The sequence below is a fragment of the Triticum aestivum genome, chromosome 7A, assembly GCF_018294505.1.
Source record: "Triticum aestivum cultivar Chinese Spring chromosome 7A, IWGSC CS RefSeq v2.1, whole genome shotgun sequence".
Taxonomy (NCBI): Eukaryota; Viridiplantae; Streptophyta; class Magnoliopsida; order Poales; family Poaceae; genus Triticum; species Triticum aestivum.
In genome coordinates, this window is record NC_057812.1 from 443,317,453 (window position 1) to 443,342,627 (window position 25,175).

Here is a 25,175-nt window from a genome sequence, read left to right on the forward strand (position 1 = left end):
TAATGGTTTGAAAACTCATATTTCATGTACTTGTGTGCGATTTAATTCCATGTGCAGTAGATTGGAAGGAATTTTTAAACATATTAGTCTAACGGCTATGACACAATTAAGCATGGAGTGACATGGCATTTTAATTCCAAAAAGTAAAAAAAATCAGAAACACATGAAACCATGGTTGATGTAATGTCATGCCACCAAGATGGTGTGGTAAAAAAATGGGCATGTTTGAAGAAAGTTTGGACACACACCCCTCACAAACCGGAGCAACTCACTAGAAGGCTCGTGGTTCCGAGAGGGAACAATGCATGTTTGATGACGAATGTGAGATAGCTTCCTCTTACGGCCTTCAATTTTATTTCTACGTCTAACATGCACTACTATAACTGTAATGTGAAGTTTTTGAAAATTCTAGGGGTCATTTAACCTTTTAAAGACATTTAAGTGATTTTATAGCCATTTAATGACCGTAGTTCAAAATTGAACTACATCTACATGCAACGCCTAACCAAAACTGTTTGAAAAATCATATTTGTGTACTTGTGTGTGAGTTAATTCCATGTGCAGTAAACTAGAAGGAATTTTCAAACATATTTGTATCACGACATGGACACATATGCATGAATACATATGCATGGAGTGGCATGGCATTTTAATTCAAAAAAAAATCAAAAACACATGAAACCTTGGTTGATGTAATGTCATGCCACCAAGATGATGTGGTAAAGAAATTGGCAGGTTCGACAAAAGTTTGGACACACATCCCTCACAAACCGGAGCAACTCGCTAGAAGGTTCGTGGTTCCGAGAGATAGCTTCCTCTTACGGCCTTCAAATTTTTCTATGTCTAACGTGCACTACTACAACTGTAATGTGAAATTTTGGAAAACTCTAAGGGTCATTTGATCTTTTAAAGACATTTAAGTGATTTCTAACCATTTAATGACCGTAATTCAAATTTGAACTACATCTACATGCAACGCCTAACCAAAACGGTTTGAAAAATCATATATGTGTACCTGTGTGCGAGTTAATCACATATGCCCGTGCGTTGCAACGGGAAAAATTAATATTTGGTGCAAGCATAATGTCTCACATCCTATATATGACAAAAAATATATATTTAGAAACTACATCTGTGTAGAAATCTAGTGATATACTTTTATTTAATTCCTCAAATCGATGACCTAGAAGTAGACGAATGACTCATAGACCGAGACGGAGGTAGTACCTCAAATCCTTCATGTAGAATTTATTAAGACCACAATTTTTCTTTTAGTTATTCCACCAGTTTACCCATAATCCTTTCTTTAATTAGCCACATCCGTTTAAGTATTCTATTTAGGCACACAATCCTTCCTTTATTAACTCATTCGTTTAATTAGCTCACCCTAAACATAATGACTGCCACTCGTATATTTAGAGTGAATTGGGATTAGTAAATAGAAAGGCGCATAGGTCCTATGTTCAATTCCCACAATGTTGATTTATTTAGACCCAATTATTTTTCATGGTCTCTATGAAAGCCCATAAAAGGCCCATCAACACACAAATACCTGGCCCAGATCGCTTAACGTGTGTAAACCTAACGAAAAGGACTAAACCAAACCAAGAATACCTATTCCCTTCCACAATGTTGATTTATTTAGACCCAATTATTTTTCACGGTCTCTATGAAAGCCCATAAAAGGCTCATCAACATACAAGTACCTGGCCCAGATCGCTTAACGTGCACGTGTGTAAACCAAACGAAAAGGACTAAACCAAAATAAGAATATCTATTCCCTTTAATAGTAGGTATAGATTAGAAAGAATTTTCAAACATATTGGTCTCATGACATGGACACATGCATACATATGCATGGAGTGACATGGCATTTTAAATCAAAAAAATAGAAAAATGATCAGAAACACATGAACCTTCGTTGATGTAATGTCATGCCACCAAGATGATGTGGTAAAGAAATTGGCATGTTTGAGGAACGTTTGGACACACGCCCACCTCATAAACCGGAGCAACTCGCTAGAAGGTTCGTGGTTCTGAGAGGGAATAATGCATGTTTGATGACGAACGGGAGATAGCTTCCTCTTACGGCCTTCAAATTTTTTCCTACGTTTAACGTGCAACTGTCATGTGAAAATTTGGTAAATTTCAGGGGTCGCTTGACCTTCTAAAGACATTTAAGTGATTTTCTAACCATTTAATGACCATAATTCAAACTTGAACTACATCTACGTGCAACACCTAACTAAAACGGTTTGAAAAATCATATTTTTGTGTACTTGTGTGTGAATTAATTCCATGTGCAGTAAATTATAAGGAAATTTCAAACATATTGGTGTTAAGGCATGGGCACATGCATGGAGTGCATGCCATGGCATTTTAATTCCAAAAAAATCAAAAATGATCAGAAAAACATGAAACCTTGCTTGATTTAATGTCATGCCACCAAGATGATGAGGTAAAAAAAAATTGGCCTGTTTGACGAAAGTTTGGACACACACGCCTCACAAACTGGAGCAACTCACAGGTTCGTGGTTCCGAGAGGGAACAATGCATGTTTGCTGACGGACGGGAGATAACTTCCTCTTACGGCCTTCAAATTTTTTCCTATGTTTAATGTGCACTAATACAACTGTCATGTGAAATTTTGGAAATTTTTAGGGGTCATTTGACCTTTTAAAGACACTTAAGTGATTTTCTAACCATTTAATGACCATAATTCAAATTTGAACTACATATACATGCAACGCCTAACAAAAATGGTTTGAAAAATCATATTGTTGTGTACTTGTGTGCGAGTTAAAAAATCATCAGACGATGTAAATATCTGGTGTTCAAAAAAGAAAATGTAAAGATCTGGCAAGACAACTGGCCCCCACACGATTGGCACTCTATCTCATGGCTCGAGGTTTGGTAGGTGATTGGTGGGGATCATTAATCAGACACAGTTCTGTATTGGAAACCGTCAGCTATTATGTTCACACACGGATTTGCTGCGGGAATTGTGTGCAATTCAAACTACAGTACTCGTGAATTCCGACGACCGGCGTGTGTACTGTCCCCATCGATATAGATTCCGGCCGCCAATAAGTATTGATGTCTACTACACAACCTTCTTCTTGTAGACGTTGTTGGGCCTCCAAGTGTAGAGGTTTGTAGGACAGTAGCAAATTTCCCTCAAGTGAATGACCTAAGGTTTATCAATCCATAGGAGGCGTAGGATGAAGATGGTCTCTCTCAAGCAACCCTGCAACCAAATAATAAAGAGTCTCTTGTGTCCCCAACACACCCAATACAATGGTAAATTGTATATGTGCATTAGTTCGGCGAAGAGATGGTGATACAAGTGGTATATGGATGGTAAATAATAGTTTTTGTAATATGAAAATATAAAAACAGCAAGGTAACTAATGATAAAAGTAAGCATAAACGGTATTGCAATGCTAGGAAACAACGCCTAGGGTTCATACTTTCACTAGTGCAAGTCCTCTCAACAATAATAACATAATTTGATCACATAACTATCCCTCAACATGCAACAAAGAGCCACTCCAAAGTCAATAATAGCGGAGAACAAACGAAGAGATTATGGTAGGGTACGAAACCACCTCAAAGTCATTCTTTCCAATCAATCCGTTGGGCTATTCCTATAAGTGTCACAAACAGCCCTAGAGTTCATACTAGAATAACACCTTAAGACACAAATCAACCAAAACCCTAATGTCACCTAGATACTCCAATGTCACCTCAAGTATCCGTGGGTGTGTTATACGATATGCGTCACACAATCTCAGATTCATCTATTCAACCAACACATAGGACCTCAAAGAGTGCCCCAAAGTTTCTACCAGAGAATCACGACGAAAACGTGTGCCAACCCCTATGCATAGGTTCATGGGCGGAACCCACAAGTTGATCACCAAAACATACATCAAGTGAATCACGTGATATCCCATTGTCACCACAGATACGCATGGCAAGACATACATCAAGTGTTCTCAAATCATTAAAGACTCAATCCTATAAGATAACTTCAAAGGGGAAACTCAATCCATTACAAGAGAGTAGAGGGGGAAGAAACATCATAGGATCCAAATATAATAGCAAAGCTCGCGATACATCAAGATCGTATCACCTCAAGAACACGAGAGAGAGAGAGAGAGAGATCAAACACATAGCTACTGGTACATACCCTCAGCCCCGAGGGAGAACTACTACCTCCTTGTCATGGAGAGCACCGGGATGATGAAGATGGCCACCGGAGAGGGATTGCCCCCTCAGGCAGGGTGCCGGAACGGGTCTAGATTGGTTTTCGGTGGCTACGGAGGCTTCTGGCGGCGGAACTCCCGATTTATTGTGCTCCCGGATATTTTTAGGGTATATGGAGATATATAGGCAGAAGAAGTACGTCAGGGGAGCCACGAGGGGACCATGAGGGGGGAGGGCGCGCCCAGGGGGGTGGGCGCGCCCCCTTCCTCATGGCTTCCTTGTTGCTTCCCTTACGTGGACTCCAAGTCTCCCGGGTTGCTTTCCTTCCAAAAATAAGTTCCGTGAAGTTTCAGGTCAATTGGACTCCGTTTGATTTTCCTTTTCTACGATACTCTAAAACAAGGAAAAAACAGGAACTGGTACTGGGCTCTAGGTTAATAGGTTAGTCCCAAAAATCATATAAAATAGTATATAAATGCATATAAAACATCCAAGGTTGATAATATAATAGCATGGAACAATAAAAAATTATAGATACGTTGGAGACGTATCAAATACTACCTTGCTCATGTTGTCCCTCCTGCATTTTCATCTACATCATCCCCTTGCTCGCCTTCTCTCTCTCTCTCTCTCTCTCTCTCAAATCTCTGCCATGGCGCTGCCGGTCTGCCCACGCGCCGACGAGGAGTCGCCGCCCCCCGAGGACACTCACTCGATTAGCAGCGACGAGGACCCCTACGCGTCGCCTGACAAGGTTGCGCCGGACCCCCCAACTTCGGATTGGTTTTGGGGCCAGTATAATCTTTGTCTCTGGAAGTCGCTGCCGCCTGCCAAGAAAGCCAGGAAAGTGGCGTTCAAGAAGGAGATGGCGCAGTAGGAAGCCAGGCACCAGGCGGCCTGTGAAGCTCGTGGTGCCGCCTGGAAAAAGGAGGCGGCGGAGCTTTGGGGGCGGGCGCGTCGTCGTGCCGAGGAGGTGTATGATGACGGGTACTTCGCGAGGAAGGTCATAGGCGCTGGGCGCCTCGTCGCTGCATGGAGGTAGGCCGATAAGCTCCAGCATGCCACCGACGAGGAGCTCCGGTGAGCGCCCAACGAAATGGCAAGATCGGCTGCCCGCGTCCACCAGCAAGAGGCAGATCGATACGTCAAGCACTGCGAGGTGGAGGAGTCGGAGTACTGCCTCCGCACTGGGAAGACGCCATGCACCAGGAAGCTGCTGGCGAGGGGCTGCTGGAATACTGGCCCCAGGAGGGATTATTAGTTTTAGTATTGGTCGTTTTAAATTTTATGCATTGTATCTAGTAGTTAAGTATCATCACGTAAGCACAGTCTTGCCCTTGCGCTTCCTATTGCGGCGTCGGCCCTTCTTCGTCAGGGCGACGGCGTCTTCATCCGTGGAGTCGGTTTCCGCGCCGGCGTCCTCGTCGGGGTACTTCCTTCCTTCCTCAACCCGAGTACATCTATCAGCCAGAACATAAAGTTCGGCTACATCCTTAACCTTGTTCATCGCCAGCTCTTCACGCATCTTGCAGTTGCATACATTCTAATAGAATGCACTGATGACAGCGGCGGGGTGAACATCCAGGATGGTGTACTATACACGGCTGAACCTTTGTATGTATTTGCGGAGGGTCTCACCGTCCTTCTGGGGGATAACATGCAGATCACTAGCCTGGCCAGGAGCTTGGTGGCCTCCAATAAAGGCGCCAACAAACTCGTGGCACAGATCCGACCAACAAGAGATAGAATCCACTGGCAGGTGCATCGACCATGACATGACGTTGGGTTTAAGCGCCAACGAAAGAATTTAGCGAGCACCTTGTCGCCGCGAGCCCCGGCAGCTTGCATCACAATGGTGTAGATGCTGAGGAACTCCGATGGGTGAGTCTTGTCGTTGTACTTTTCCCCAATATCAGGCTTGAACATGCGGTGGGAGGGCCACTGGAACTGTCGCAGCTCTCGGGTAAAGGCTGGGTGAGGGAGTCCTGGATTAGGGGGTATCCGGACAACCGGATTATATCCTTTGGCCGGACTGTTGGACTATGAAAATACAAGATTGAAGACTTCGTCCCGTGTCCGGATGGGACTCTCCTTGGCGTGGAAGGCAAGCTTGGCAATACGGATATGTAGATCTCCTTTCTTGTAACCGACTCTGTGTAACCCTAGCCCCCTCCGGTGTCCATATAAACCGGAGGGTTTTAGTCCATAGGACAACATACAATCATACCATAGTCTAGCTTCTAGGGTTTAGCTTCTCTGATCTCGTGGTAGATCAACTCTTGTACTACTCATATTATCAAGAATAATCAAGCAGGACGTAGGGTTTTACCTCCATCAAGAGGGCCCGAACCTGGGTAAAACATCGTGTCCCCTGCCTCCTGTTACCATCCGCCTTAGACGCACAGTTCGGACCCCCTACCCGAGATCCGACGGTTTTGACACCGACATTGGTGCTTTCATTGAGGGTTCCTCTGTGTTGTCATCATTAGGCTTGATGGCTCCTTCGATCATCGATAGCAATGCAGTCCAGGGTGAGACTTTTCTCCCCGGACAGATCTGTGTATTTGGCGGCTTCGCACTGCGGGCCAACTCGCTTGGCCATTTGGAGCAGATCAAGAGTTACACCCCTGGCCACCAGGTCAGGTTTGGAAGCTTAAATTACACGGCCAACATCCGCGGAGACTTGATCTTCGACGAATTCGAGCCCCTGCCGAGTACGCTGCACGGTCACGATGAGCATGATTTAGCTCTACCATCGGACAGTGTGCAGGAGATCGCACCGGCAACCGCTCCGACCCTCAATTCGGAGCCGATTGCGCCATCCACGGACGGGGGGATAGACCTCGCCATGAAGGCCGCATTCTCAGCGGCAATCAAGCCGAGTATCGACCTTACCCTTCACGAGAGTCGTGATGCCAAATTGCCGGATTCTTCCCCGGCCACGGACTTCGAACCGCCTGCGCCCTTGCCTATCGAATCTGACTGGGCGCCGATAATGGAGTTCACCTCCGTGGATATCTTTCGGCACTCGCCCTTAGGCTACATGCTGAACTCATTAAGGTCTCTCTCCCTGTCAGGAGAGTCATGGCCGAACTATGTTCGGCAGGATTGGGATGCGGATGACGAAGAAATTCGCCGCCCACCCACCACCCACTTAGTGGCCACTGTCGACAATTTTTGACCGACATGCTCGACTTCGACTCCAAATACATCGACGGTATGGACGACGATGCGGGAGACGAAGAGGAACCACTACCCACAGGGCACTGGACAACCACCTCATCATATGATATATACATGGTGGACACACCCAAACAAGGCAATGGCGATGGGACAACGGAGGATGACCCCTCCAAGAAGCAACCCAAGCGCCAACGTCAGCGGCGCCACTCTAAGTCTCGCCAAAGAAAAATCGGTGACACCGGCACAGGAGATAATAGCACTCCGGACAGTGCCGAAGACGACAACAATCCCCTCCAGCAAGATTCAGAGCAGGAGGATGGAGAAGCCAGCCCTCTCGAGAGAGCGGCAGATGGAGAGGCGGAGGATGATAATTACATGCCTCCCTCCGAAGACGAGGCAAGCCTCAACGACGACGAATTTGTCGTGCCGGAGGATCCAGCCGAGCAAGAGCGCTTCAAGCGCCGGCTTATAGCCACGGCAAATAGCCTTAAGAAAAAGCAGCAGCAGCTTCAAGCTGATCAAGATTTGCTAGCTGACAGATGGACTGAAGTCCTTGCGGCCGAGGAATATGAACTCGAACGCCCCTCCAAGAGTTACCCAAAGCGCAAGTTGCTACCCCGACTGGAGGAGGAAGCATTAAAACCTATATCTCCAGCATATGACGCGGCTGATCGGCCACCTCGTGGCCGCGACAGAGAGGCATTTCAGCCAAAAACTCAGCCTGCACCCCGACGCCACTCAAATAAAAATGACAAGGCACGGGGAAACACGCTAGACCTGCAAGACGTATTGGAGGACAAAGCAAAACACACAAGATCGATCTACGGATCACGAGGGCGCGCCACTACGCGAGACGATAACCGTCACACCGGATACAGTAAAAGCAAATCCGACCGGGCCGAACACAGCGGACAAGACTCATTCGAGCTGCGTCGCGACATAGCCCACTACAGAGGCGCCGCACACCCCATATGCTTCACAAATGAAGTAATGGATCACCAAATCCCAGAGGGTTTCAAACCTGTAAATATCGAATCATAGGACGGCACAATAGATCCTGCGGTATGGATCGAGGACTTTCTCCTGCACATCCACATGGCCCGCGGTGAAGATCTACACGCCATCAAATACCTCCCACTCAAGCTCAAAGGACCAGCTCGGCATTGGCTCAACAGCCTGCCAGCAGAATCCATTGGCTATTGGGAAGATCTGGAAGCTGCATTCCTCGACAACTTCCAGAGCACTTATGTGCGACCACCAGATGCCGATGACTTGAGCCACATAATTTAGCAGCCAGAGGAATCGGCTAGGCAATTCTGGACACGGTTCCTATAAAAGAAAAATCAAATCGTCGACTGTCCGGATGCAGAGGCCCTAGCAGCTTTTAAGCACAACCTCCGCGACGAGTGGCTCGCCCGGCACCTTGGTCAGGAAAAGCCAAAACTATGGCATCCCTCACGACACTCATGACCCGCTTTTGCGCGGGAGAAGACAGCTGGCTGGCTCACAGCAATAACATATCAAAGAACCACGGTACTTCAGATACCAAGGATAGCAATGGCAGGTCACGTCGCAACAAACATAAGCGCCGCGTCAATAGCGACAATACCGAGGATACGGCAGTCAATGCCGGATTCAGAGGCTCTAAACCCGGTCAGTGGAAAAAGCCATTCAAAAGAAGCACTCCAGGCCTGTCCAGGTTGGACCGTATACTCGATCGCTCATGCCAAATACATGGCACCCCCGACAAGCCAGCCAACCACACCAACAGGGAATGTTGGGTGTTCAAGCAGGCCGGCAAGTTAAACGCCAAAAACAAAGATAAGGGGCTACATAGCGATGACGAGGAGGAGCCCCGGCAGCCGAACATCGGAGGGCAGAAGGGGTTCCCCCCACAAGTGCGGACGGTGAACATGATATACGCAACCCACATCCCCAAGAGGGAGCGGAAGCATGCGTTAAGGGATGTATATGCGTTGGAGCCAGTCGCCCCAAAGTTCAACCCATGGTCCTCCTGTTCGATCACCTTCGATCGCAGGGACCACCCCACTAGTATCCGTCATGGCGGATTCGCCGCACTGGTCCTAGACCCAATCATCGACGGATTTCACCTCACTCGAGTCCTTATGGACGGCGGCAGCAGCCTGAACCTGCTTTATCAGGACACAGTGTGCAAAATGGGTATAGACCCCTCAAGGATCAAACCCACAAAAACGACCTTCAAAGGCGTCATACTAGGTGTAGAGGCCCATTGCACAGGTTCAATCACACTGGGAGTGGTCTTCAGATCCCTGGATAACTTTCGAAGCGAGGAGTTAATCTTCGATATAGTCCCGTTCCGCAGCGGCTATCATGCACTGCTCGGGCGAACCGCATTTGCGAGATTCAACACGGTACCGCACTATGCATATATCAAGCTCAAGATGCCAGGACCTCGGGGGGTCATCACAGTCAATGGAAACACAGAGCGCTCTCTCCGCACGGAGGAGCACACTGCGGCCCTTGCAGCAGAAGCGCAAAGCAGCCTCTTAAGGCAATCCACCAGTTTGGCGATTAAAGACCCGGACACCTCCAAGCGCGCCCGGAGTAATCGGCAACAAGACTGCCTGGCACGTTCCGAGCTCGCATAGCAATGCGGCCCCCACCCCAGTACCAGCCAAACAGCGAAACCTGTGCCACGCGTACATAATTACGCATTGAAAATACCATGGGCACAGGTGGGGAGGGGACACGACTACGGCACGCCCCAAGACGCGGCTCAACCGAACTAGGGGCTTCCCGCCTTGTTATTTTTCTCTCTTTCAGGACTTTAATCTCTGGAAACCCCGTCCGGCAGTACGATTGCCGGACACACGATGCAACAACCAAGGAGGCAGAAAGGTACGTAGCACCATGGAACTTCCAGATGGTCTCTGAAAATGAGTGAAATACTTGCTTTAAATACCATTCCTCAGGTTGCCCTTGGAGGGGACATGTCAAATAGTCCTACTTTTTGCTTATCGCACTACTTGTATCATTCTGCTTCGATGCACCTTTTTGAATAAACAATGCATAGCACTAGACTATTACTGCATTCTCTATTCTTTTATATATATATATATATATATATATATATATTCATTCACAACATTCAGCACCCGTACACTTTGGTACGGCCAATATGCCAGGGTCTTAAGCGTGCCCCATAATACGGCATGAGAAGTCCGAACACTTTCAACAGTGCGGCACCTCGAACTTATAGCATTATATGCATCAGCTCTGAATCATGTCTCGGGTCAATAGTTGGGTTTTCCCGGCTCCCATGTTTTGGTACCTTACGTTCCGCTATATCGGCTAAGGTAGCACTGGGAGAACTACTGCGATTGTGCCCCGGTTCATCTGGGCAAGAACATTAGTAGAGAAAGCTAAAACTGACTATCATGATAAGGTGAGAGCTGATCGCTGTTCGAGAGGTCTCGAGTCCCTAAAGACTTATGCCGCTTAGAGCGAGGGGTCGGCTTTGTCCGGCTTAAGGCGTGTATAGCGCCCCGAATTCGGCCTTCCGAATACTAGGGGCTTCGCCAAAATTTAAAATTGTAGACTTCTATGGCTAAGTGAGAGTGATAAAGCATTATAGTCCAATTGTCTTGTTCATTGTGCTGAGCACCTCCCTCGAAGGACCCAACAATGGGAAAAAGAGTGCTCAGATTTATCCCGAACATCCCAGCACTCAGGGCATGGGGGCATAAGCCGACGACTGGCCATCTCTCAGATTTAATAAACAGCTGCACAGAAGGTAATATTTTAAATTCAAACAAGCATTGCATAGCGCATATGAACAAGTTTTCATAATACAGGATCACACGAGCAAGTTCATTCAAAAATTACATCCTTCACACACTCGTCCGCAACAAGACGGGCACCCTTCAGGACACCCTCATAATACATTTCGGGTTGGCGATGCTCCTTGCACTGCGGCGGCCCCTCCTTCACCAGCTTCTCGGCGTCCATCTTGGCCTAGTGCACCTTTGCACGGGCAAAAGCCCGGCAGGCACCTTTGATGCAGACGGACCGCTTGATGACTTCCAGCCGGGGGCAGGCGTCCACAAGCCGCCTCACCAGGCCGAAGTAGCTATTGGGAAGGGAGTTGCCAAGCCACATCTGGACTATAAGGCCCCTCATGGCCTGTTCGGCCGCCTTGTGTAGCTCGACCAGTTGCTTCAGCTGGTCGCTCATAGGCATCGGGTGTTCGGTACCAGTATACTGAGACCAGAACAACTTCTCCGTCGAGCTTCCCTCCTCGGCCTAGTAATATTTCGTGGCATCCGACACGCTGCAGGGCAAATCTACGAATGCTCCTGGAGAGCTCCGGACTCGGGTAAGTAACAAGTAATTTACTTTCACATGCTTTGCTTTGCATATTGAATGCCTTACCCGATGCTATCTTCCTCATCACCTCAATTTCCTGGAGGACCTTTTGGGCTTCAGCCTTGGCATACTTTGTGCTCTCGAGGGCCGCAACAAGCTCGGACTCTCACGTCTTCGAGTCAAGCTCCAAAGTCTCGTGTTTCTTCACGAGAGCCTGGAGCTCTTGCTGCACCTCGCCCACCCGTGCCTCTTGTTTCTCCTGCTCGGTGCGCTCCTTGGCCGCTTTGTTTTCGGCCTCGAACAACGCTTGCTTCAGGGTCGCCACTTCGGTCATGGCCCCTGGCACATTCATGATGATCCTGTCATTTTGCAACCACATTTTCTTTTTTATATAGACAAGGAATTACTTACCTTTGTTCTCCTCGAGCTGCCTCTTGGCAAGACCGAGCTATTTCTCGGACCGCTCGAGGTTCTACTTTAGTGCGGTGACCTCCGCAGTCTGTGCGGCAGAGGTCAGCAACGAAGCCTGCATACGCATACAGACATACTTATATTAGACTCCTGCAGATATTATTTGATCCTCTATTCGTCTTTTCTTTGTGAACACCAAACAGAGCATCATGGGCTACTGTCTATGCGGTAATATTTTTCCTATATTATAAATACTTACCTCAAAGCCTGTTAGAAGGCTGGCACAGGCTTCAGTCAGTCCGCTCTTGGCGGACTGAACCTTCTTGATCACCGGACTCATAATAGTGCGGTGCTCTTCGTTGATGGAAGCGCCGCGAAGCGCTCCCAGCAGGTCGTCCGGTGCCTCTGGATGGACAGAGGTCACCGACACGGATGGCTTGCCCCTCTTGGAAGGGGGCTGCCTGCCCGAGTCCGGAACCACTGGAGGTTCCGGCGCGGTGTTCGGCTGAGGGCCGAACTTGGAGCCCCTGGGAGCCTTGCTCCCTTTGCTCCCGGAGTCTGGAAGGTTGCCTTGAGGCGCCTCCAGGTCGATCTCCCCCCGGCTCAGTGCCCCTTGAGACAATACCTCGGCATTGTCCGTAGGGAAAGGAGAGGAGGCGGTTGGAAGTGTATCATTATTCATGTCCGATGAGTCCAAGGAACCATCCGACGAGGATACATTGATACGGGCTTGGGGCGGACTGCATAATCATATTTGACGTTAGGAGAAGTAGTGGAACAAAAGTATGCTATGAGTTACTCGGGTATCTGAATACTTACGACTTCGCCAGGGGCTTGGCCCTGAGCAGCCACTCGTCTTCGCCGTCGGCGGCGGTGGTGGAGCAGTCCGGAAGGAGAGTGCTTCCCTTCTTGGACCCTTCAGCCTCCCCGGTTGGGGCGGCCTTCCTTTTCTTGTCTCCCCCGGCTGGAGGGGGAGAATCTTCATCTTCCTTCTCCTCGTTTTCATAGGAGGAGTGCATCTCGGAGTTATCGGACGATGTGTCCGATACCACCTGGCGCCGGGAACTCTTTCGGGTTCCCGTGGCCTTCTTCTTGGTCTTCTCCGGCACCTCATAAGGAGCCGGAGTCCGCATCTCCGTCAGGAGAGCGTCTGCAGGGTCTTCGGGCAAAGGGGCCGGACAGTTAATCTGCTCCGATGTCTCCACCAAGTCCTATCAAAAGCATGGGAGCTCAGACGCCGCACATGGTTAAGCTATGAGAAATAAATACCCTACCCGGTGTACAGAGCTTACCGGATTCGCAGGGCACTTCACGCTTAGCGCATGGTCCTCGGTAAGAGAAGGGGGACCTCGGCGCCTTTGAACAGCACCTTCCAGACGTCCTTATGCATCGTGTCGAAGAGCTCGCGCAGAGTCTGGTGCTGGGCCGGGTCGAACTCCCATAAGTTGAAAGCCCGTTGTTGACACGGGAGGATCCGGCGGAAGAGCATGACCTGGACTATGTTGACAAGCTTAAGTTTCTTGCTTGTCATGTTCCGGATACACTTCTGGAGTCTGTCCAGCTCCACCGATGAGCCCCAAGATAGGCCCTTCTCCTTCCAGAAAGTGAGCCGCGTGGGGATTCCGGATCGAAACTCGGGGGCCGCCACCTAGTTGGTGTTGCGCGGCTTGGTGATGTACAACCACCCCGATTGCCACCCCTTTATGGTCTCCACGAAGGAGCCCTCGAGCCATGTAACGTTGGGCATCTTGCCCACCATGGCTCCGCCGCATTCCGCTTGTTGGCCGCCTACTACCTTCAGCTTGATATTGAAGGTCTTCAGCCATAGGCCGAAGTGGGGCCGGATGCGGAGAAAGGCCTCGCACACGACGATGAACGCCGCGATGTTGAGGATGAAATTCGGGGCCAGATCATGAAAGTCCATCCCATAATAGAACATAAGGCCGTGGACGAATGGATGGAGGGGAAACCCCAGTCCGCGGACGAAGTGGGGGAGGAAAACCACCCTCTCGTGAGGTTCTAGGGCAGGGACGATCTGCCCCGCGGCTGGCAGCCGGTGCGTGATATCCGCGGCGAAGTATCCGGCTCCACGTAGTTTTTTGATGTGTCCCTCCATGACAGAGGAGGGCATCCACTTGCCTCCCGCTCCGGACATGTTTGGAGAGAGTTGAGGAGAAGGATGTGGACTTGGGCGCTGGAGCTCGAGTGCGTGAGAATGGATGAGCAAGGAGGAAGAAGGCGTGGGTAGAAAAAGGTGAGACCTTATCCCTTTATAAGGGCGGACAAAACTATGCGCCCCCACCAGCTTGGTAAAACTTGCTTATCCCCCAAGCGCCGTAATTGATGGCGCGGCTGGGTTACCCACGTCCATATTAATGGGAATCCCGTAATAAGGGGACACGATCTTTGCTTCGACAAGACGTGCCAAGGAAACCGCCTCGCGAAACACGCTGAGACAGGTTATGAAAAACGATTCGAATAAAGACCTGGTTGTGGTGTAATGTCACACTACGGGGAACGTTAGCAGATTAGACTTGTGTAAATATTATTCCCTCTACGGTGATATGTGGAACTTATTTTGCAGAGCCGGACACGATCCTCGTGTTCAAAATCTTCTATGAAGTATTTGGAGGAGGAACCCGCCTTGCAATGCCGAAGACAATCTGCGCGCCGGACTCATCGTCATTGAAGCCTGGTTCAGGGGCTACTGAGGGAGTCCTGGATTAGGGGGTATCCAGACAGCCGGATTATATCCTTTGGCTGGACTGTTGGACTATGAAAATACAAGATTGAAGACTTCGTCCCGTGTCCGGATGGGACTCTCCTTGGCGTGGAAGGCAAGCTTGGCAATACAGATATGTAGATCTCCTTCCTTGTAACCGACTCTGTGTAACCCTAGCCCCCTCTGGTGTCTATATAAACCGGAGGGTTTTAGTCCGTAGGACAACATACAATCATACCATAGGCTAGCTTCTAGAGTTTAGCCTCTCTGATCTCGTGGTAGATCAACTCTTGTACTACTCATATTATCAAGAATAATCAAGCAGGACGTAGGGTTTTACCTCCATCAAGAGGGCCCGAACCTGGGTAAAACATCGTGTCCCCTGCCTCCTGTTACCATCCGCCTTAGACGCACAGTTCGGGACCCCCTACCCGAGATCCACGGATTTTGACACCGACACTGGGCAACCCACCTCGTAAGGCAGGTCGCCGGAGCTCCCCGGTGCTGGGTGGTCCATAGTAGGCCCCGCACGTCGATCTGACTGTTGGCACGCTTCCCGCCGTCCCTCGATGGTGGTTCGAGCGTCTTCCTGAGCTCGCTCTCGAAGGACTCAATGTTGGTCACAGTGGGTTCGCGGGTCGGATGATGTCGCGGAAACATTGTCACATGCGATGGCCTAATGAGCCGACGGCTGTTGTTGCTGGCGTGGGGAAGGAGAGTGCAGCGTGGTCACAGCACCCCCAGTCCTCCCACCTCCGGCGTGCACCGGCTCTACAGAACACCGGCACGAGGGTCCCGCTAACTACGGTTCATCTTTGTTGGCGAAGCTGATGAGGCTCCGGATGGTGGCTCTCCACTCGTCGAGCTTCTCCGCAGCGGGAGGAAAGTCGAGGAGCAGTTTCACGCGCGCCAGCACTTCTGCTGGCATGGGTGGCAGCGAAAGCTATGTGGACAGTGACCCGCTCCGACTACTAACCACGTTAAAAGGAGATCTATCATGGTCTCATGGTCGCACGCTGCCTTTGTCAGTGTCCGGGTGCACACGCCGACCTGGTGCGTCCTGAGAGTGACGCATAGGGCTCTTCCCGCAGTGGTGCCTGGGGGCGCCGGCGTCATAGTGCCTAGGAAGGTCGCAGAGCGGACGCCGGCTGGGGCGTCTGGGAAGTCACTGCGCCGCCCGTGGGAAGTGCAGCCCCGCCCCCGAGCCCAGCGGTGTGTGGCTCGTCTTCTTGGACCCGAATGACGCCGCTCGCCTGGCTTCGATTGCCAGAGTGTCGTGGATGCTCATGGTCCGTGCCTCCGGCGCCGTCCGTGGCCACTCCATCGCCCGCCCGTGCTAGTGCGGACGAGCTGGCTCTGGACGACCCGATCGATGTGATCCCCTTCTTCTTGGGGGCCATAGTGAAGATGAAGTCGATGCGCTAACTTCCAAACCATATTTTCACAGCTTGCGCCCTCTACCTGGCGCACCAAAGATGTCGGGGTTAACGACACCTATGGGATCACAGGGAATCCCTACTGCGGTTAACGGGGCGCGGGGCTATGGAAAGAGCGGGTTTAGAAGATCAACGCGGGGGAATTTGTATCCAGGTTCAGGACGCAAGCGATGCATAATACCCTAATCCGGCTTTGGTGTATATTTGGTGTTCTTGAGTTCTTGAACTAGCTGTGGTGCACCCTAGCTCAAAAAGTTTGAATCCCTCCTCGCTACGCCTCGGGCCTCCTTTTATATGTCAAAGGGCTGCCGCAGCGGCACACAGGAGGTGGAAAGTGTCTACAATGTACGAGTCTATCTCCAGGAACCGTAGGAGAAATGCATTTAATGCGCTGCCGACGTGCCCTCTTACTTTATCGGGGACGACAACGAAGCTCGTGTCGTCTGTCGCCGCCTTGCCTCGCTTCGACGCACATCCAAGCTGACGAGGCATGCAGTGCCATGCTGGCTGGCTGGCTGCTGTGCTGGTGCGGTGGCAGGGTCTTCACGAAGATCTGCATGCCACCACACAGGTGCTTGCCTAGTTGGCCTAGGAGCTGCATGCTGCCACGTAGGTGCGTGCCTGGTTGGCAGGCTGGCTGCTGCGCCGGAACGGCCATGGGGTAGTGAAACCTGGGTAAGTGCGGGCCTGGTTGTGACCTCGCAGATGTCCTCGGCAAGGGTCTTGCCGGGGTCTTGTGGCGTCCCCGGCAAGGGTCTGGCCGGGGGGCCTTCGTCTTCTGGTTCTCGTCTAGTCTTTCAGGCCTTTGTTCATCACAAAGATCTACATGCCACCATGCAGGCGCTCCCGAGCCTTGGTCTTTACGTCGTCGATGGCGTCATAATTCTCAGGCACAAAGGTGGCGGTTTCGATGGTGTTGGGCAAGTTGCACCGGCAAGGCTCTTGCCGGGTGTAGGATCGAAAGTATGTCTAGAGGGGGGGGGGTGATTAGACTACTTGACCAAATAAAAATCTAGCCTTTTCCCAATTTTAGTTCTTGGCAGATTTTAGCTATCTTAGCACAAGTCAAGCAATCTCCACACAATTCAAGCAAGCATGCAAAAGAGTATATGAGCAACGGAAAGTAAAGCATGCAACTTGCAAGAATGTAAATGGAAGGGTTTGGAGGATTCAAACGCAATTGGAGACACGGATGTTTTGTCATGGTTCCGATAGGTGGTGCTATCATACATCCACGTTGATGGAGACTTAAACCCATGGAGGGTAACGGTTGTGCGAGTCCACGGAGGGCTCCACTCACGAAGGGTCCACGAAGAAGCAACCTTGTCTATTCCATCACGGTCGTCGCCCACGAAGGACTTGCCTCACTAGTGGTAGATCTTCACGAAGTAGGTGATCTCCTTGCCCTTACAAACTCCTTGGTTCAACTCCACAATCTTGTCAGAGGCTCCCAAGTGACACCTAGCCAATCTAGGAGACACCACTCTGCAAGAAGTAACAAATGGTGTGTTGATGATGAACTCCTTGCTCTTGTGCTTCAAATGATAGTCTCCCCAACACTCAACTCTCTCTCGCAGGATTTGGATTTGGTGGAAAGAAGAATTGAGTGGAAAGCAACATGGGGAAGGCTAGAGATCAAGATTCATATGGTTGGAGTGGAATATCTTGACCTCAACACAAGTGTAGGTGGTTCTCTCTCAGAAAATGTGTATTGGAAGTGTAGGTATGTTCTGATGGCTCTCTCTACGAATGAAGAGTGGGTGGAGGGGTATATATAGCCTCCACACAGAATCTAACCTTTACACACAATTTGCCTAACTCGGTGGGACCGAATGGTTAAACTCGGCCAGACCGATTCAGCAAACCTAGTGACCGTTAGGATTTTCAGTGGGACTGAGATGCAACTCGATAGGACCGATATGGTTAGGGTTAGGGCATAACGTAATCTAGGTGTGACCGATTACAAAAACTCGGTGGGACCGATTTTGGTAATAAGCTAACCAGAGAGTTGGTCAGGTAAACTCGGTGGGACCAATTCGCTCATCTCGGTGAGACCGAAATGTTACAAAAGGGAAACATAGAGTTTACATTGCAATCTCGGTGGGACCGATCGCTCATCTCGGTAAGACCGAAACGTTACGAAGGGAAATAGAGAGATTACAATCCCATCTCGGTGAGACCGAGATCCCTATCAGTGAGACCGATTTGCCTAGGGTTTGTGGTAGTGGCTATGACATTTGAAACTCAGTGGCGCCGGATAGAAAGAGTCGGTGGGGCCGAGTTTGACTTTTGGTTTAGGTCATATGTGGATGTGGGAAGGTAGTTGAGGGTTTTGGAGCATATCACTAAGCACTTTGAGCAAGCAAGCCATTAAGCAACACCTCATCCCTCCTTGATAGTATTGGCTTTTCCTATAGAGTCAATGTGATCTTGGATCACTAAAATATAAAATGTAGAGTCTTGATCTTGAAGCTTGAGCCAAAAAAATTATCCTCAGAATTTTGAGGGATCCACTTTCCTCATCCATGCCATGCCATTCATTGAGCTTTTCCTAAAATATTAATCTTGGAATAGTGTTAGCTCAATGAGCTATATGTTGTTAGGAATTACCAAAACCACCGGGGATAGTTACACTTTCAATCTCCCCCTTTTTGGTAATTGATGACAACATATAGATCAAAGCTTCGACAAATGATAATAAGAGTGAAAGATATCGTCGCTTTGAGAAGTATGTGAAAAGCAAGAGCTCCCCCTAAATTTGTGCATATCTTAAGATTTGCTTTGGACTGCAAATGCACAATGAGTTAGGATCATGGGTTACTCTTCCATGTCACATACATCTTGGTGGAGCGCTCAAAATGATAAGAATTGAATACATGCACTCATCACCAAGCAAAGTGAATGATCATATAAGGATAAGTAAGATAATATCATCTAACAAGCATAAGTGTAGCTTATGATCAACCACGTGATCATCAATGTCTCACAGATAATAGTGTAGTATCTCAAGCAATCAAAAGCAAACAAAGTTCAACCAAGAAGACAAGAGAGAGAAAAAAGCAACGCTCTCTCTCGAAGCCTATGATCTATACATTTTTCTCCCCCTTTGGCAACAAGTTACCAAAAAGTTCATAGAAAATGCATAGCACTAGAACGTCTCTCAGGCTTGGTCTTCAGGTGGTGGTGTCCGAAGAACTCCAAGGACGAAGGCTTCAGTCAAACTAGATGGAGCTGATGGGGTAGGTGCTGGAGCTGGTGGCACTGAAGATGTAGCTGGTGCAGATGACGTGGCTCTGGTGTCTGGAACAGGCACTGCAGCTGATCTCTGAGCTCGAGGCACTCTGGCAAATGCATCAGTGGTTGTTCTGCCCTTCCTCTCCTGCATGTCATCCTGTAGCTGCTCCACAACTGACTGAATCTCAGTTACTTTGACATCTAAATCATAGAATTTTTGTTCCATGATTCTTTCCAGGCTCTGCTGGTTTTGAGTTAGGGTGGCCAACCCCTTCTCAATCCTCAGAGATGATGCTATCAAGTAACCAAGCTGGTCTTGCTTGCTTTTCAAAAAGTACTCAGATGCCTCCTCTTGAGTTGGCATCTTGGCAGCCTTCTCTTTCCTTGCCTTCTCCTTCTTTGTTTGTGCTTGCACTAAGGAGGGTTCATCTTCATTCATCACAACTTGGTTGTCCTCGAAGTCAAGATAGATAGGCAAGTGTTCCTTATCCAACAAGTATGTTCTTGTGCCCATCTTTGAGTTTATCAATTCCTGGATCTATGGGGCATATCCACAACTTCTTTTCTGGTCAGCTGCAGTCCTCTTGATAGTCTCAACTATAAGGCTCATGACCTTGAACTTCTGTGGCACATCAAATATATGTAGCAAGTTAATTGCATGCCCTCTGATCATGTTGTGGTCACCTGACTTGGGCAAAAGAGTGTGCCTTAGGGTCCAGTTGATCGTTGGCAGTCCTGACAGAAGAAAATGGACTGACCCAAACTTGAAAGTCTCAAGAGCATCTTCAGGAATTTCCTTGTACATCTGTGACATAGAATTGTGATCCATCTTTTTCTTGGCATAAACATCCAAGTCATCTTCACTTTCCTTTGGGGCATTGACCATATTGTCCCATTCCTCAATAGTTGATTGGTATCTTGTACCTTCAGACATCCAAACTATTCTGCCATCTGGATAGAAGTGTGCTGTGGAGTAGAATTGCATTATGAGCTCCTCATTCCACTTTGTGAGCTTCTGCCCAACAAAGTCTGCAACTCCGCAAGCACGGAAGCTGTCAAACACACCAGGATAGTGTTCCTCATTTTCCTTCATGTAGGTCCAGTTGACCCACCTCATATCACACACTATAGGCTTCTTGTCCAACAAAATTGTCTCATAGAAATCCTGATGTTCCTTTGTGTGGAACCTGTAATCAACAACAGTCCTTCTCCTGTAGCATATGGATCTGTCTCTCTCCATTTCCTCAGTCCTGAGTCTCTCCTGATCTTCATGTTCTCAGCCACAGGATGAGCATCATTGTGGTCTGGAATTTTTGGCTTCAATTTTCTCAGAACATGCTCTTCATCTTCTTCTTCAGCAACAGTCTCAGGCACTGGGGCCTTGTTCTTCTCAGAAGCTGGTATGTTTCTGGTATTTCTCTTTGGTGCAGTCTTGGGCTTGGAGGCAGCTTTGGGTGCTTCTTTGGGCTTTGATGATGCAGCCCCTGTCCTGATAGCATCACCCATAAGCTTCTGTGCCTTGGGTGCTGGTGCAGCAACCTCTTCTTCCTCTTCTTCTTCCATCATGGAAGCCTTTCCAATCACTCTGGCCATGGTCTTCTTGACCCTTTCCTTCCTTTTCTTTCCTTCTGCAGCAGGCTCTTTGGGTTGAGATTCCAAAGATGCTTGAGAGGATGCTCTGGCCTTAGACATTGGTTGTCTTCCTGCTGGCCTTTTGATCTTCATCCCTGGCTTAACTGCAGCTGAGCTGTACTCCTTCTTAACCACTTTCTTCTTTGATGTGGCCTCATCCTTAGTGGCCACATAGTCTTCATCCTCAGACTCTGAAGTTTTCTTCTTGCTTGCTCTAGTGGCAGCCTTTGGCAAATTGCTTGGGGTGCTCCTGCTACCATCATCTGAACTGCTAGAGGGACTAGTGCCCTCACTCAGGTGAACCTGCTCCTCTGACCTGTTCTGGCTGTCACTCTGGTCAGACATGTTGCAAACACTGACAGCAGACCCTGTGAATAGATATAGATGAGATAGAGTGGATGAGCATCACAAAATGCAGAGGTTTTTGCAAAAGAATGAGTCAAAAACTTAGTTTTAGTTTTCCATAGAAAGCATTTCGGATCAACCGATTTGCAAACTCGGTGATACCGAAGCAGCTGTTGGAACCTAAACTAGTGAACTCGGTCAGACCGAGTCACAGTTCGGTGGCACCGAGACTGCTAGGGTTTCACAAAGTCCTGAACTCGGTCACACCGATTTGCAATTCTCGGTCAGACCGAGAACCACATGTGCAATGGCCTTGGCCGAATCGGTGGAACCGAGTTCTGCAACCCGGTGGGTCCGAGATGGTTTCGGCGGAAACCTAACCCTAAATTTTCGATTCAACTCTAATCTACGGAGTGTTTTGACTGGATAGAAGCGTTTCAATCATGGTAAGGATCATAATGAACACAATGTGCTAGGAATCGAACGGGGATAGCACTGTGATCGAGTCCATACCCTAGTTCGGCGATGAACTCGCTACGGCGGCAACGGCGGGGAAGAATTCCGTTGACGGCGGCGGAGACCAGTGACAGGAGGCGGCTGGCAACGAGGAGGACGATCCGGAGACCCAGGAGGCAGAGCGAGCTATGCGCGGGCGAAGGGGTTTCGGAGAAATTTCCAAAATTTTGCCCGTGAGTATATATAGCCCGACCCTGTCGGTGTGACCGAGTGGAACAACTCGGTGGCACCGAGATGCATAACTGTTGACAGTTACAGAAACTCGGTGTGACCGAAAAGTTCAAATCGGTTGCACCGAGATTGAAAACCTAGATCGACTTAGTGATCTCGGTATGACCGAAATGGAGGAATCGGTCAGACCGAAAAGCACAAAGAAGTTTTGGAAGTTTAAGTCTATGACGAATCGGGGACTCCGAGTGCTCCTCACACAGAGTGGTTCGAATCTGACTTGATCAAATTTTGTGATGTAGCATGAATAGAGTTTGAGACGAGAAAAGCATAGATAGCTAGAGAGGGTTCTTAGGCATTCTTGTCCATCCACTTGGCAAAAAAGAAAACCAATCAATCAAAACAACAAGTGGATGTCCTCGAATGAGTAAAATATGCAATCAACATGCTCACACAATAAAATGGCAATTGAAATATGTGGCAAAGCATGCACAACCAATTCTAGCATCTATCAAACAATTTGCGATGACTAGGTCATCTATATATGAGTATATTGACTTAGGAGTCAAATGAGAACATTTGATCATAGGTCATACTCATCGTTTAAGCACAAGTGGGGTTACCACTTTTACATAAAGCATTGTTGTGTTCACACCATTAGAGTTGCTTTAGCTCAATTCTTAGAGTAAAGCTCCCCCTAGATGTGAGATCCCCCCTAAGAGGGATGAACTAACCTTGGGTTTTGTCGATGATGACTTCATGTAGATGTTGAAGATGTGGATGCTCAATGTTGATGTAGATCATTTGGAGCTATCCATTGGAGTGAGTTGCACTTTCAATACCTACACGGGTTAGTCCCACAAGGAACAAACAAGGATATCCATAGACATAGAGTGATGCACACACAAGATGATGTCTATGAAAGCTTTTAGGTTACCTTGTCCCTTGTCTTACCAACAAGAGGGTTTGTGACTCCTTGAACTAGTGCAAGATGTGGAAGTTGATTGCACTTGTTCTTGCCAAGATGATAAGAGTGAAGTATGTTGGCGGAGTCACCCTCAAGAACTCTCTAGTTCTTCTTCTTCGGGATCCACACCATCTTGATGGGAATCCTCGGTGTTGTAGTTGTACTTGATGAAGTGGAACTTGAAGTAGTCTTGGGAACCCACTTGACCAAGGCCTTAGGAGCTTCTTCAAATGCATCAATTTCCTCTTGAAGCTTGTCCTTGCCTTTTTGCTTGTGGTCTTGTGGTGGAAGATCATCTTGAGCTTGTGTCCCTTTGAGAGAAGTAGGATCATACTTCTCTTGTTGAGGAACAAACTTCGTCTTGGGGTATTGATCTTCTTCCCACTCAACTCCATTGGCATTGAACTTTCGTTCAAAACCAACACCTTGATTCTTCCGGTGCCTTCCTTGCTTGCGTACAATTTCCTCGAATTGCTTACTTCCGGCAAGGCTCTTGTAAACACCTTTCTCTATAATTCCCTTCAATAAGCTATTTTCTTGCTCAAGTGTAACTTGGCTAAGAGAATCATTAGTGGAATCAAGAGAACTACTAGAAGCAACAATATTGGATTTAGCATGATTATTGTTACTACTAGAGGAAGAATCTTTCTTGTTCTTGTTACTAGACTTGACTTGAGGCATGTAAGTGGATAAGAGTAAACGCTTGGCAATGTAAGAAGAACTTTTCTTGCGAAGATCATCATTGATTGCTTTTAAGAACTCATGCTCTTGCTCAAGGTTGAGCTTTTCAAAGCGTAATTTCTCATGAGTCCTTAAAAGTTCTCGATGATCTCCTAAGATAGTTTCATGAGCTAACTTAAGAGTGTTTAGTTCTTTAGTTAGAGACTCAATCTTCTCCTTATCATTGTCATTCGTTTTATCTTGATTAGCATGATTAATTGACGTTTCATCATAGTATTCATCACTAGAGTTGTCAACAAGTAAATCATCATCACCTAACAAGTCATCTTCATCACTATTGAAATCAACATACTCGGGGTGTGATACCTTTGGGCCTTTAGCCATGAAGCATGTTCCAACTCCTTCATTTGGTGAGTCAAATATGTCGTAGGAGTTGGTTGTCACAAGTGCTAGACCGGCAACACCTTCATCTTGAGTATATTCGGAGTCGGAGTGATAGCTTCTCTCGGAGTGGTTGTCGGAGTCGGAGCCGGATACCCATTCACCAACATGAGCTTGATGTCTTCGTTTTGTGTAGCTCCTTGATGACTTGTCCTTTCTTTCCGAATCCTTGCTTCTCCGTGAGGGTCTTCGTTCATAACGATCATCTCTACTCCTTCTTTCTCTAGATGGTGATTCTTCTCTTCTACTTCTTCTCTTGGGAGAATCTTCTCTTCTCTTGTAGGGGGTCGTACACTCATTGGAATAGTGTCCGGGCCTTCCACAATTGTAGCAGTTTCGCTCTCGACTAGAAGATCTTTTGTCATTGTAGGACCTTGACTTGGAGCTTCTCTCTTTGCTTCTACTCTTGTAGAACTTGTTGAAGTTCTTCACCATTAAGCTCAATTCTTCATTGAAGGTTTGTTTCTCACTCGATGATGTGGGGGCTTCACATGAGGCTTTGTAAGCACCACTTGATTTGTTGTGAAGTTCCTCTTTATCCTTGAGTGACATCTCATGAGCAACAATTCTTCCGATGACTTCCGTTGGCTTGAGATCTTTGTAATTGGGCATCATTTGGATCAATGTGCACACGGTATCATATTTTCCATCCAAGGCTCTTAGGATCTTCTTGATGATGAATCTATCGGTCATCTCTTCACTCCCTAAGCCGGCAATCTCATTTGTGATAAGAGCAAGCCTAGAGTACATTTCAGCGACACCTTCACCATCCTTCATTTTGAACTTGTCAAGTTGACTTTGAAGCACATCCAACTTGGATTCCTTGACGGAGTCGGTACCTTCATGCATGTCAATCAAAGTATCCCAAATTTCCTTTGCATTC